Below are 14,062 nucleotides of genomic sequence, written 5' to 3' on the forward strand. Positions count from 1 at the left end.
GACCCTTTTCTCAGTGTTTTGTCCGAATGAAATGAAACTTTGGTCATAACTAGTTTATTATATTCAAAACATCAAATACCTGATGAACCGCCCCCTTAAGTAGACACTTTATGAAATCTCAACACTAACGTACTACGTACTGTACATGCAATAACCCTTATCCTTGAGTAGCTTCCGGGCCTTGATAAGTGGTGACCTCCTTGTAAAAAACAAAACAAAAAACAAACAAAAACATCAAAACACTAGGGTCTTTGGCCTTTCTTTTTTTCTTCTCCGTTCTACAGCATATGTTCTAGATATACTTTCTATGTTTTTTGTTTCTTTTGGGTTACCCTGTGTGTGTGTAATATATATATATATATATATATATATATATATATATATATATATATATATATTTATTTATTTAATTTTACGTTTCTATATACATACATACGTATTATATATAGGATTTGATAAAAAAGACATGCTTTGGTCACAGCAGTATGCATAAATGTTAGATGGAAACAAAAACAAATTGCAGCTATCTCCGTTTTATTATTTTTAATCTTTTCTAGACAATTGGGAGTACGTACATTTTCTATGTGAACGATAATTTCAGTCGGCCATCTTTCATCTTCTTTTGAATTAATAATAGGAAATATTCTTGCTTCTTAACTATTGGTGTTATGTAATATATATATATATATATATATATATATATTGAAGCATTTTGATCTATTATTGACATATTATCAAAGATAAAACCCTTACTATAAAAATATTCTGCTCTCTTAGGAAATCTACTCCAATTCTAGAAACGTAGCTCCTCCAGTATATTTGTCAAAGAAAAAAATCTTTCAAGTACTCTGATATCTATTGTTACAACTGATTACCTTTCACACAATCCACACATATCTAATTAATTTTATTTTGATGGAGTTAGCGGTCCATACCTTTATAAAACTGTACAAATGAACTTTCTTCGATTAAATTCCACAATCGGCAACTATTTAGCCATAGTCAACACTTTTATTTTGCAGACATTAAAAAAATAAATGATGGAATGTTTTGATGGGCGATACGATGGGTATAACCGATAGACAGTACGGGGTAATAACAGATGTTCCTTTTATTAACAAAGCTATTTTCGTAGCCTTTCAAAATATTATTTCCTTTCTGGGTAAATATAACCAAATGTCCATCATTATTATTAGATTACCCCACCCAAAAAAGAACACACGAAACAAAAACTAAAAATCTTAACTTATTTGCAAAAAAAAAAAAAAAAAAAAAAAAAAAAAAAATGCAACCATTATAAAGAAAATAGAACACGATTATTTAAATCGTTTTCTTGAATTTTCCCTTTGTTTTGTCTTTTTCGTTGTAAAATATCATTTAAATGAAAACAACTATAAAAATAATCACTGAGACAAGATTTAACACAATGAACAATAACCATTAAGATAAATTGATTTGCTTCCATTTTTATTCTATTTATGACATTTCCATTCAAAGAAACATAATAAAATAATTAGGACGAAGAGCTCGATACGTATTTTATTATACCTGAATTAAATCACCGGATATCTTCAGTATTGATCTTAGAAAAAACAAATATTTCCTGTGTAATATGCTATTAGAATGTCCAATGAAATATTTTCCTTTTTGTTTAACGTTGTGCATGTTAAAACTAGCGTCGATAGAATGCCATCAAGTTTTTTAAACAGACATTTCAATAGATAAATATTTGAAATTAGAAAAATGAATATAGTGATAAACACGAATGAATTCAATTTTTAAAGGGATTTTGTATTTTAGCCTGTTCAGAATTTATTCTAACCTTGATTCTTTTATTAACAATGTATCGGTCGAAGTAACTTCCAGCCATCGTCAGGTGCATCTAATATAATTTGAGTATCTTCTGATCGAGCTCAAGAACTTCTACAAAATTTCAAACTGAATCCTTTATTTCACACACAAAAGTAGATGATTTTTCTTCTATTAAACATGACTGAGTAGATGTGTTAATTTATATTGCCCTTAATTATTAGCGCCACTAGTAAGAATTGAACACCTAATGCTTAGAAGACTGCCACTTAGAATGAATTGTTAAACAACAGTTGTATTTTATAGTGTGTACAAAATTATTATATTTAGAATTATTTATGTAAAAGATTTAACATTAACAAAAGAAACTATTTTATTATTATATCTGGTATAATATCGCCATACTTAAAGCAATTGTTTTCATCGATATTATCTGTTTACCTGTTACGTGCGTTGTATACTTCGTGTTACATTATGCCAGTAATGATTGGCTTTCGAAAAACGTCTCTGGTTATTATTTGAAATATCTGCCCAAAATTAATGTGATTTGGCTAATGAACATGGGATCGTTATGACTAATCCATTATTTTATAAATAAAGTTAAGAAACTTTATTTTCCTTTTGACTCCAATAGCCTTTCAATACAGTGTACATACTAAACTGTTTCGATACAAGCATGCCGTTTTTATCCAAATATGTCCCTCAGTAAAATCGACAACATTGCTTGGAATTTTCTATTTAATCCCCAAGGTATCTTGTTTTGAATTAGAGGAAGGTGTAGATTTTCGCTCTATTGATTATAGAGGAAGAATTCGCACTCACAAATTAAGAACTACAATTATTGCCACCCATTAAAAGCGGATTTTATGAAGAGAAAACCCTTTGACACGCATCGATTGTTTTTTTGATTTTGCTTCGCTGCTCAACAGAAGTTTGACCAATCGCCGTTTTGAAACAATTTAGAGAATTTAAACATCATTTGACCTAATTATAATGGCATTATTTTAAAATTATATAAACAAAACAATTTGTATCAAGTAATAATTTCGGCATAAAACTTTCTGTTCATTTCATGATAATTATATTTACTTTATGCACACACTTATATATTATATACAAAGGAGACACAATTAATTGTTCGTCCCTATGACTTAGATTAGAATGTATTTAAAGGAAATTTATTTCGATATAAAAAAATGATTTTCATTCAGGTATTTTCTTAACATTAAATTTTTATAAAATGTAATATATGTTCATTTCTCTTGTTTAATGCTAAAGCAAAATACGTTTTTCGTTTTTCGTTTAGTGTGTACAGAATGCAAGGTAAAGAAATTGAGAAACGGGTCGAGCGTAGGCAACCCAATTACCATGTCCAATACATTGTGTTAAAAAATACTGACAATCACAGCGGGCTGGCACGATCGACAGCGGGCACTACCGGGCGCCCTCATCTTAAAGTGGCCCACCTTTATTTATCTCCAGCAAATTTCACAAGGTCTCGCCCCGAGTCATCTTTGTCAAATACCGAAATAACACATGACGCAAAATAAGTTAAAAAAATTAAAATCTCACATTGATATGTAATTCTGTGTAAAAAAAAACAAAAAACAATTCTACCGAAGCATTTATTTATAAAAATCGGTAATTACGGAAACTATGAATACACATAATTAACCATATATCATTTGGGTTACTGTTCTGATCTGGGAAGGTTTTTTTACAACGTTTCGGCCGATGTAACATTCGACCATTTTTAGATGGAGTAGCCTATTCTTGTTCCATTAGTTATAAAGTTTTAACTAATTAATTGCATTCTTAGTATCAACCGTATTGAGGATAGAACATTCAATCTTCAGAAGACTGTCATTTAAAAAAGATATAACTTACCACTTTTATCCGTTGCGTCGCGGACACAGGTCGACAATTTGAATACGAATATTAAAAACCTTAACCTATTTTAATTTTATATATGTAGTTTTACAACATATTACTACTTCATCGTCGGTCTCTTCTTAATCATGGCGACTTCTCTTATTACTTCTTTTGATAAGGATAGATGTTTTCCCCTTTCCCCTTTATATATGTGGTTAGAATAATAGAAACTATCAATCCTCATCTGAAATGTCTAAATTGTACTAATTAGCAAAATATGTAATAATCTTACCCCCATCTGTAGCACGAACATTAATATGGTCTCAGAAATATCGTCATTAATTAGATATCTCTTTCATATTTGAAGGGAGTATATAGCTCTAAAATACAGGGTAACTCCCCCAATATTGGCCATGACATGAGTAATAACATTCACGAGCGTTTTTGTAATCAAATCATATTTTGTACTAAATATGTAATAATGTATGAGGATTTCAGCGATCACCTCAATAAATAGGGATGATCTTGAACTGTTTACACGTATCACTATCAAGTGTTTATAATTGAACGTTGACTGTGTTTCGGAATTTTTAGATGGATATTGATAATGCATATTATTTGGATTATTCGGGCTACTGTTCTCATCTTGAATCTTATTTTCACAATATTTCAGCTGATATAACCGCACACCTTCTTCAGGTGTAGCTTTTCCAATCCTGGAATCTTTCTGTCGAATTGGATACACTTATTTAATCTATGGAGAAAACATGTTCTCGTTTAGTTAACCATGATCGGGTAGAAGTCCTAATTAGCAGTTGTATTCTAAGTATTGCCCGCTCTGAAGACTGAAACTCCAACCTCTGATACAAAGTAGTTTATCTGTTAGGTCATGAATTTTTGAAAATATTTTTGTTTTTAAATGTACACGCTTACCACTCATTACACACACACACACACACACACATACATATATATATATATATATAGGGGGTTTAAAAGAATAAGAATAATGTTGATTCTTTAGGAGGAGACTTATTGGGATAATGCAAAGCTCAACAAATTGTTTTGGAGCTTACATAGAGTATCATTAAAATGAACTAAAATGAGAAGCATTAGGCTTCGAAATACCATGGTATAAAGAGTTTTACTTATCCTGCACAACTAATTGATGTATTATCCTTATTTAATAAACATTGATAGATATTTTTATATTGTCATTTTCTTATTTGTATTGATACTCTTTCTCTCTCTCTCTCTATCTATCTCTCTCTCATATATATATATATATATATATATATATATATATATATATATATATAATGGGGGGGTCAAAGGATAAAGGGAGAGCTCAGTTCTAATCTGTTATTCAAGGAGGGTTTGTGTTTAGAGATAAGGAGAGATTCTGCAATTCTAAGATTTCCAACGTTTCTGACTGAGGCGAGGATATAAACGCGAATATTATGTTTAGTGCTGTTGCATGAGATTTTATGTTTGTGGAATGATGAGATTCTGGTGTTTATATGTTCTTTAATATATAAATTCAAACATATATTGTTAAAAAGCACGGAGAGTTTCTATTTAACAACGTTCTGTTTGATTTTATCCAACTTGTGTAATAATCTTTTTGTAGTATTATCGAATGTTTGTAGGTAGGATCCATATGTTACATGTTGCAGATTTTCCACTGGCACTTTTTACTGAAACCTCAGTCGTCTTCAGGCAATTGTTTATCTGCTGACTTCAACAAACGTCTAGCTATTTATAGAAAAGTACGTTTGGGGAGACATGGTCACGTAATTAAGGCACATCCAATTGGATGTATGTACAATATTTTAACAGATGTATTAAAATTATAATAAAATTTACAATTTAAAATTTATATTTTTCGCTCCCACCTACTCCGCGTTAATTACGTACATAGACACGGTATAATATTATGACTGGATTCGAAGTTATTATCATTTATGATTGGACGTGTCATTTTTACATAAAAAGCCTCTAGAATTTTGAGGCGTTTTACATTGGGATTAATATGTAAAATTTTTGTTTTCAATCATATGTTTTTATAAATTCTGAGTGTGGGCAGCCATATTTTTTAGGAGGTGACTTATGGACTGAAGTCTGAAAGGCGGAGTGTTAATCGTCTCGATAATCTGTTCGCTGTATAACAAATGTAACTATTTTTACTAGAACCATTTTTACTAGAGACTTTCTCCCAAAGGGCAAACTATTTGGTAGATTACATTGCTTTTTTTTCTAAAAAGTTAGATTAATACGTAAATTGGGGGAAAAATCCAAAAGGAAGTAGTTAAACAGAAACTCTGTGCTTTTCCAGAGTATATGTTTAAATGAAAACTTGCTGCTTAAATTGTAACCATATTATTAATAGTTCCCACCTTGTATTAAATTCTATACTAGGTCTGATGAGTTTGTGATCGTCGTACTTGAGTCATCTTATTCTACCAATAATTTTACTTTGTCCCATAAGAGCAAATAGTCTCCTTTTTCCCTTCATATGTAGTCATTTATATCCGACTTTGTAATATATCCACATATTACGGCTTTTAAATGTTCTTCCAACCTTACTTTTATGTATTTTTGTATATTTACATCAAATCTCATATAGACAGGTCTTAGCTATGATTTTTTGTTGGGGGCTTAACTCGCACAAAATGCTTTCAGAGAGTTGAGTCGTTCCTGAATACCGTCCTGATGTCATATAGATTACATGTATGGTATATAAACTTTCGTGAGTACACAGGTGGTATATTTTGGTGTTTGGTTGAGATTCCTTGGAGCCGATGTCATGCTCTCTGCAAAGTAGTTTTGGCGGGGGTTTCATTAAACTATCCATCTCCTCCTGATATCCATGCCTATTACTGCATATTGCTTTTGCTGAATGCTGTAGGTAACGGACAATTCATTTCTTTACATTATGTGGATGCTGGGAGTCAAAGTTTACTGTTCAGTGAAAGTTGGGTTTTGACACAGATGAACTAAATTCCTGGCCAATATGAGTAATGAGCACATGTAGGAAGGATAATGTGTTTGCTCATTTCCCATCGTGAACTATATAGACAAACGGATAGAATTCATATGGTCCAGTAATGGTTGAACATTTTTCTACTGAGACCAGAGTATGGATCCACATATCGCAGCCAAATTGTTGGCATTAGTAGTTTTGATCTTAAGCGTTGTGAAAATAACATTCAAGATGAATATAGTTGTGCGAACAATCCAAATAATACGAAAAGAAAAACATTTTTGGGTATTCACGACTGAAACTGGGTGGACAAGTCAGGCATAGAGTGAAGTTTATTTTCACCGAATGTGGTTGAATAGCAGAAAGGATCGTGAATTTTATTAACGATTTTATGGATGGCATAATTTTTTTGGAGGGGCTTAAGGAATCCCACTATATTTAGTAGACAGATTTTAAAATTTAATGAAAAATAACATTTTTCTCACGACCTTATAGTTTTATGCATTATTTATTCAATTCCCTATTATTGGACTTTTAAGTAAATCAACACATTTAATATGAAAGTATTTGTATAACTATTTCTATTCATAGAGCTATGTATGCTTATATATTTCCATGTATTCGTTAGGATTCATTCCTAAACTAATTGCTCGCTAATTATGAATTGTTACACACAAATATTAGGCGTAAACGTGAATAATGCAACCTATGTTTAGTTTAATTTAATTTTATGAATAAAGCAAACACGAAATAGGAATCCTTTATGCAAATGAAGATAAATTTTGTGAAATTTTATCAATCATTAATTAATAAATATCTCCCGAATTTCAGTTTCTTTGGAGTATATTAAAGAGTTTTTAATAAACATAATCTTCCATTCAAAAATTCAAAATGTTCACATTTGCATTGAATTTTATTCATATTCGTTAGACATAAATTAAGATTTTCCAAATTTCAATTTTTCTTAAGATCTTTTAAGTTGGAACCTTAAATTTAAAACCTTTTTTAGGATCATTTAATGTATTTTGATCAGAATAGAAATAATGGTTCTAGCCATAAAGTTTAGTAGCATTATCCGTACGCGCATCATGAAAGTGGTGCAAACTTGGTACGTTTTGATTTTTTTGACTGGAGCAATATTCTTTCGTTGATTTGGGTATTTGCATTTCATATTACTTCGCTGTTATTTTCGTTACCTGAAAAATAAGAATAAGATGTTTTTGGTAATTTTTAGATTAACACTGATACCTCCTTCGACAACAAAAACGATATTCTACGTTTTTTAGCAATTATATGTAAACATTTTGAAAATCTTGATTAGAAGGAGAAACAAAAATAATTATTTTATAATTTAATGTACCAATTAAACTTAAATACTTTACCGATGTATTGGAAAATTCAAAATGGCGCCCGACTCTCTCTTTAACACGCTAAGTTTGGGAAAAGTTGCTATAAATATAAAACTAGACAAAATACTGTTAGAAATTCGCTCAATATATATTATCGTGACATAGGTTGACATATATTCGGTAGTTTTTTAATAGTATGTTGTCTAGTTTATTATTTATAACACCTTTTCCCGAACTTACCGTGTTAAACAGAGTCGGGCGCCATTTTGAATTTTCCAATACATCGGTAAACAATGTATGTTTTTCGAGCTGAATAAACATGTTACACTGAATAAAAACACGAAAAATATATCCAGTTTGGTAGAAAAGTAACTTATCTTGCTTTTGATAACATTTATTTGTTATATGTTTGTTTTTTGACAACTTTTTTGAATCTGTATACATTCATACAAACCCAAAAATTGTTTGTTTTGCAGTAAAAAAAAAATAAAATAAAATGAAATATTCGACTTTTTCCAATAAAAATAAAAGTTCAAACACGAATTCACTTACGATATTTTGATTAAAATTATCCCAAATGTGCAATTATAATAATTATTTTCCGAATGGAGAATTGTTCTTTTTCTTTAGAACATACATGGACAATCGGTAACGCATATTGGTAGCCATATTTTTTTATGCCTGTTAGCATGACCACGTGGTTGAATACCGGAAGCTGTCTATGCCTACAACTTAATTAGAAAGTGACGTTACGCTGTCATATGCATCAGTCTTCTTTCTCTGTAGCCACGGTTCAAACTCCCCAACTTTACATTCACAGGCAACTTAAATTGGATCCAAAATATTGAGGGCATTGTCAAGACTGCTGCTGAGAAGGTTAGCCCTCTCTACTGTGCTAGAAGGTACTCATATCTAAGAATATCCTGTTATTCGCCCACGCATAGAGTATTGTTGTCACATCTGGGCTGGTGCATCTGCCACTAGTCTATCACACCTAGACAGGGTTAAAAAAGTTGCCAACTTCACAAGTCCCGCACTGTCAACCAAACACTAAACGCTGTCGCATCACCTAAATGTATCCCTTTGTCTATTTTACAAGTATTTTAATAGAAAGTACTCCGACAAACTCCGAGCACTTGTTCTCCTTCAACGTAAATACCAACGATTAACCTGACAAGCAGCCATATATATATATATATATATATATATATATATATATATATATATATATATATATATATATATATTCCAAAAGTTCTGATTCGTCATAAAACAACATGACAAACGATATCTGATAAAATTTAAAGTACATAAATGAAACATAAGTTATGTTAGTATGAACAGGTGCGTTTGTCTCTAGTGAATTTAAAAACAATGTTTGGGCCTGTAACCAATAAATAATTGTATCCATTGTCAACTGTTGTCGCAGAAGAACAACACACGATAGAGAAATGCAGGAACAGACATGTTTGTATTATACACTAAAATGCCGACTTACATGTATATGTATTTTTTGAATTTGTTGAATCGAGTACAGGCCAATAATCTACAAAAACAAAAACGTGTTATATTTCTAAATTGACCACAGTGGGAGGGAAGTTATTAGCTTGTTTGATAAATGCCTCTACATGAGTGCATATATTAAAATAGCCTTTTCCCTACCCTCTTATATATAAAAATATTAATAATTATTTTGATACTTACAGACATTAATGTTTCATGCTTCCGCAATTATCAGTGCTGGAAGTGTTACTTACTGCTTGTCGGGGGATTCAAACTCAGTTGCAAAGTAACCTTTGGGACTAATACTGTCAATCAGAAATGTTATTGAGTTCCTAGCAAAAGTGGATTGGGAATGTTGTTGACTATGTAGAAAAATAAATTCTGGAATACAAAAGGTTGCACCTTTTAATGGTACCACTCCCATCTTCGTAGTTATTCATTATTTTGAGTAAAAAAATAGAAGGCTTTACTTTTGGAACGACCCTCGCATAAATATATTTAATGTGTTCGTTTGCCATGTTCGTAGTTTAAGAAATTATCACTAGGGCTATGACAACAGCATATTCTTTTCATTGTATTGACTTTCGAGTGTGCGTCCGTTGATATCTTATATGCTTTTAGATAGTGACGTGGATCTAGGTTGATTAATTGTGTCTAACTCTGTCGGATATATACTCGAGAGTCAAAACAATGAAAAGAATATGCTGTTGTCATAGCCGTAATTATCACACTAAAAACTGTTAAAAATCAAAATTTCTTAAGGACTGAATAAACATAATAAACTCGAACAGCAACGAAATTGGAGAAAATAAAAGGTAAGCACAAAAATAGAATCCGATGATAATTTTTCATTGACGAAAGGATCTATTATTGAAAAACTTGTGCTCCATTGGTTTCGCTCCTAGTCGTTCTCTAGTTATGAATCCATACAATATTCTGCTGTTTCTGATACAGTTCTTCATCCGGTTACTGTTTGTTAAATCCGGACGTCCTTAAACCATGATTAAAATACAGTTAAACGACAAATGACTGTTATTCTCAATCAGTTAACATACATATTAGTGACGCGATTCCGATACAACTACCGATTCAGTTCTAGATTTTCGATTCCGATGCAATTACCGATTCTGATACTTTAAAAATATTTAAGTAATTAGCTAAAGTGTGATTTTATTTTTGTATTTTCAGATTAGCGTAAAAAAACAAGCAATATGTGCATATATTTTCGCAAACGTAAAAATACACTTGATCGCTTTTGGCACCGGAAAATAGGCATAATTTTTGCCGATTCCTAAACCGATTCCGATACCCTAAAATGTTATGAATTTTACAATTCCTGATTCCCATTAATCGTCCCAACACAAAATTATACCCACTTATCTGTCGCCGTCTGTTATATCTATATAAGCAGGTAAAACGCTCTTAGAAATCAAATCAAATTTTCTCTTTCATCATTAATCGCTTTTCAGCAAATATACATTCTTGTATTTTGGTCACGTGTCCCTTTTTCAAAGGCGCAAGATGGAATTATCTGAAAAATCAGTGTGAGATATGCTATTCGTCACACGCATACGAATTGCTAGCAAAAGCTGACACATCTTTTGTCGCTTTACACTAAAAACTATCACTTTAACAAAAACATCTATTCGAAATTTTTTCACAAAACAGAACACCTGTTAATGAAGTGATCTTAATAAACTAATCATACGAGTTGTGAATACGAAAAAAATGCTTATGGTCACATATATAGGAAGTGGCTGTAATTGACACTATTAAGATCGTCATGTATTATATCCATATAGTTAATTGAAATTACTAACATTTTAACCAAAACATTTTTGGTTATATTAAAGATTACTGTTTACATTTTACTTCCAGTTGCCACTCCCATGTTAAAAATGTTTTTTTTTTCTAAATAATAACGTTATTTAACACACGGAAGGGCGCTTCCTTTGCCTATTTTTTTTATTTTCATCTTACTAATAAATAAAAGATACCTTAAAAATCAATTATAAACCAAAGAGCAATAACAATGAAATGGAATCAATAATCGCAAAGATAAGCATTTTTAGTAAGAATCACCACTTATAAAAGCCACTCGAGAATAAGGGATAATGCGTGTCAGATAGGCCGTGAGACAACACTGATGATGGTGGACGTTTGAAAAACTCGGATTATTTTAGAAGACAGTTCAACAAAAAATTGTTCACATTTAACTTGAAAATGAAAATATTGTAGTCAACTGGGAAGCATCTCCGCGGTATTTTGTCCCAGAGATCAGTAGTTCTCTGAACAAAGCTTCTTTTCTTAGAAGTTTCATTTAGTTTTAGGCAAAGAGGAAGAAATAAAAATGATTGACAGTTGCAGCTGAAACCAATTTCAGGTATTTGTAACGAAGAAAAAAACAACTTCTATCCTAGAACACTATAAAGAAAGGTGAATAACTATAATTCTAATCGATGGCTCTGTGACATAACTGCACGATTATTTAATGTGATTTTTTTGTGTCTGGCATGAATATACTGTATCACTTAGTCACAAATGTGGAACCGCTTGGAAGAGAGAAAGTAATGCTGCAAAACCTGTAACCCTCGATAAATATAGTTCTTGTCATTTTAAAATCACCGATCATGCAAAACAGCGAATTGTTTAAATGTGTCATTTAAACAGACGTATAATAAGATAATGGAAAACTTCACAATGGTAAATTACTTTTGATAAAGAAACATGTATTTGGATGTAAAAATAACTATAAAAAGAAACAAAATAAGTGATTCGCTTTATTGTTTTAACTATTAATCAAACGCGTATTAGAAACAGGTACGTTTGAAAACAAACAACAAACGAATGCATACAATGTATAAGAATATATTACATACGTGTCAAGTGGTGAGGCACCACGAAATAATTCAAATAAGAACCAAAATTCTACACGAACGAAATCGGATGAATGCACATCATGATTATATATATATAGATATTAGTGATGGGACGATTTCAAAAATTTTCTCGATTCCGATACAATTATCGTTTCTGATTCCGATTCTTTACAATTTTCTAAACATTAACTTAGAGATTCGACACTTTTTAAAAATGTTCAAATAACTCTATCCCCTCCCTGTAATGTCCGTATATATTTTACAATCCATAAAAAGTCCGTTTGGGATGGGGAGGGACGTATAAGAGTAAAGCTTTCTAAATATTTTTTCAAACGTTTTTCTTGTAATTGATTGAAAATTATCGAACAAGATTTTTTTTTATCAAACCTCATTAGTCTGTGTCTGTTGTTAATACTATTCGAAATTTTCATAAAAGATAAAAAAAAAAATGACGATTGGTATGCAAAATAAGAAAAGAGTGTCGGAACAGATTAGTTCACAAAGCTTGTCCCATGTCAAGAATGAGTTTTTACATAATAAAGCACTATTAAGAAAAGCATGCTTAAGATTGAGGGAATTTCTGTTAACTATTCTGTACCTTCCCGCTTTGAAAAAAAAAAAAACGTTCATTTTTTTTCACAATTATACACATATGGTTGATTATTAGATGGATTTACGTTACTGTAAAAGAAAAACAAATTACAGATGATGATGATGATGATGATGATAATAATAATAATAACAATAATAATAATAACAATAATAATAATAATAATAATAATAACAATAATAATAATAATAATAATAATAATAATAATAATAACAATAATAATAATAATAATAGTAGTAGTAGTAATATATTAAAATCTATATCTAAATACCTTCCCACAAAATGAGATTTTGCTTTTTTTGACGTGGCGGAAGGAACACGATTATTTTAGAATTTAGAGTAGGAAAACAGTTTTGTACATAAACTTAACGCAAAACGATAATAATTTCCAACCCATTCTAATTTTATACTCGTGCCTAATCGCTCAAAAATCCAAAATTAAACAAAATACTAGTAGACCATAACATTTTCGCTCGTTTGTTAACATTTATTTATCTGTTTTTACCAGGGTTTGTTTAATTTTCGATTTCGAGCGGTTATCACTGGTCCTTCTGCAGGGGTTATTAGGCAGCCATTTTTACAATTATAACTCAAAGAGGAGACACTCAGTTTGTTTTGAACCAACAACACACTTTAAAATAAGTTTAAACACAAACAAGCTTATCCAGATAGGTAGAAGAGTCTTGCATTTGGTAATACTTATTTGTCGCATATTAGTATTTCATTTTTTTTTGTTGTTAATTACAGTTACATATGTCCCAATCTTGTTATCCTTTTTGAAGTTTGTGTGTAATATTAAATGCAGATATAAGTTCATTTTTAATTAAGAAAATCTTCAGAATGTTTTCTCTTTATATATTTTATTCGAGATTCTGAAATAATCATCGTGAGATTTCCGTCAAAGTTTTTTACTTTTCTTCAAAGCGAAATACCATAATTATTTCAGAAGAAGCCGATGCTACACACCGCCAATGTACAGCTGGCACCAATGAAATTGAAAAAGCCCTAACTAGAACATTTAAAATATTTTAATAACCAAGTGAACTCTCTGGGATGG

At 30.8% G+C, this 14,062-nt stretch overlaps 1 protein-coding gene across 11 annotated transcripts in view; it reads left to right on the top strand.

Annotated features, from left to right (window-relative positions):
* Positions 1-14,062, top strand: part of LOC145279872 (cytosolic carboxypeptidase 1-like) — a 657,874-nt gene that overhangs the window by 185,365 nt on the left and 458,447 nt on the right. The gene's annotated exons all lie outside the window — the stretch shown is intronic.

Source organism: Euprymna scolopes, chromosome 7, assembly GCF_053919585.1.
Source record: "Euprymna scolopes isolate OS-2025 chromosome 7, ASM5391958v1, whole genome shotgun sequence".
Classification (NCBI taxonomy): domain Eukaryota; kingdom Metazoa; phylum Mollusca; class Cephalopoda; order Sepiida; family Sepiolidae; genus Euprymna; species Euprymna scolopes.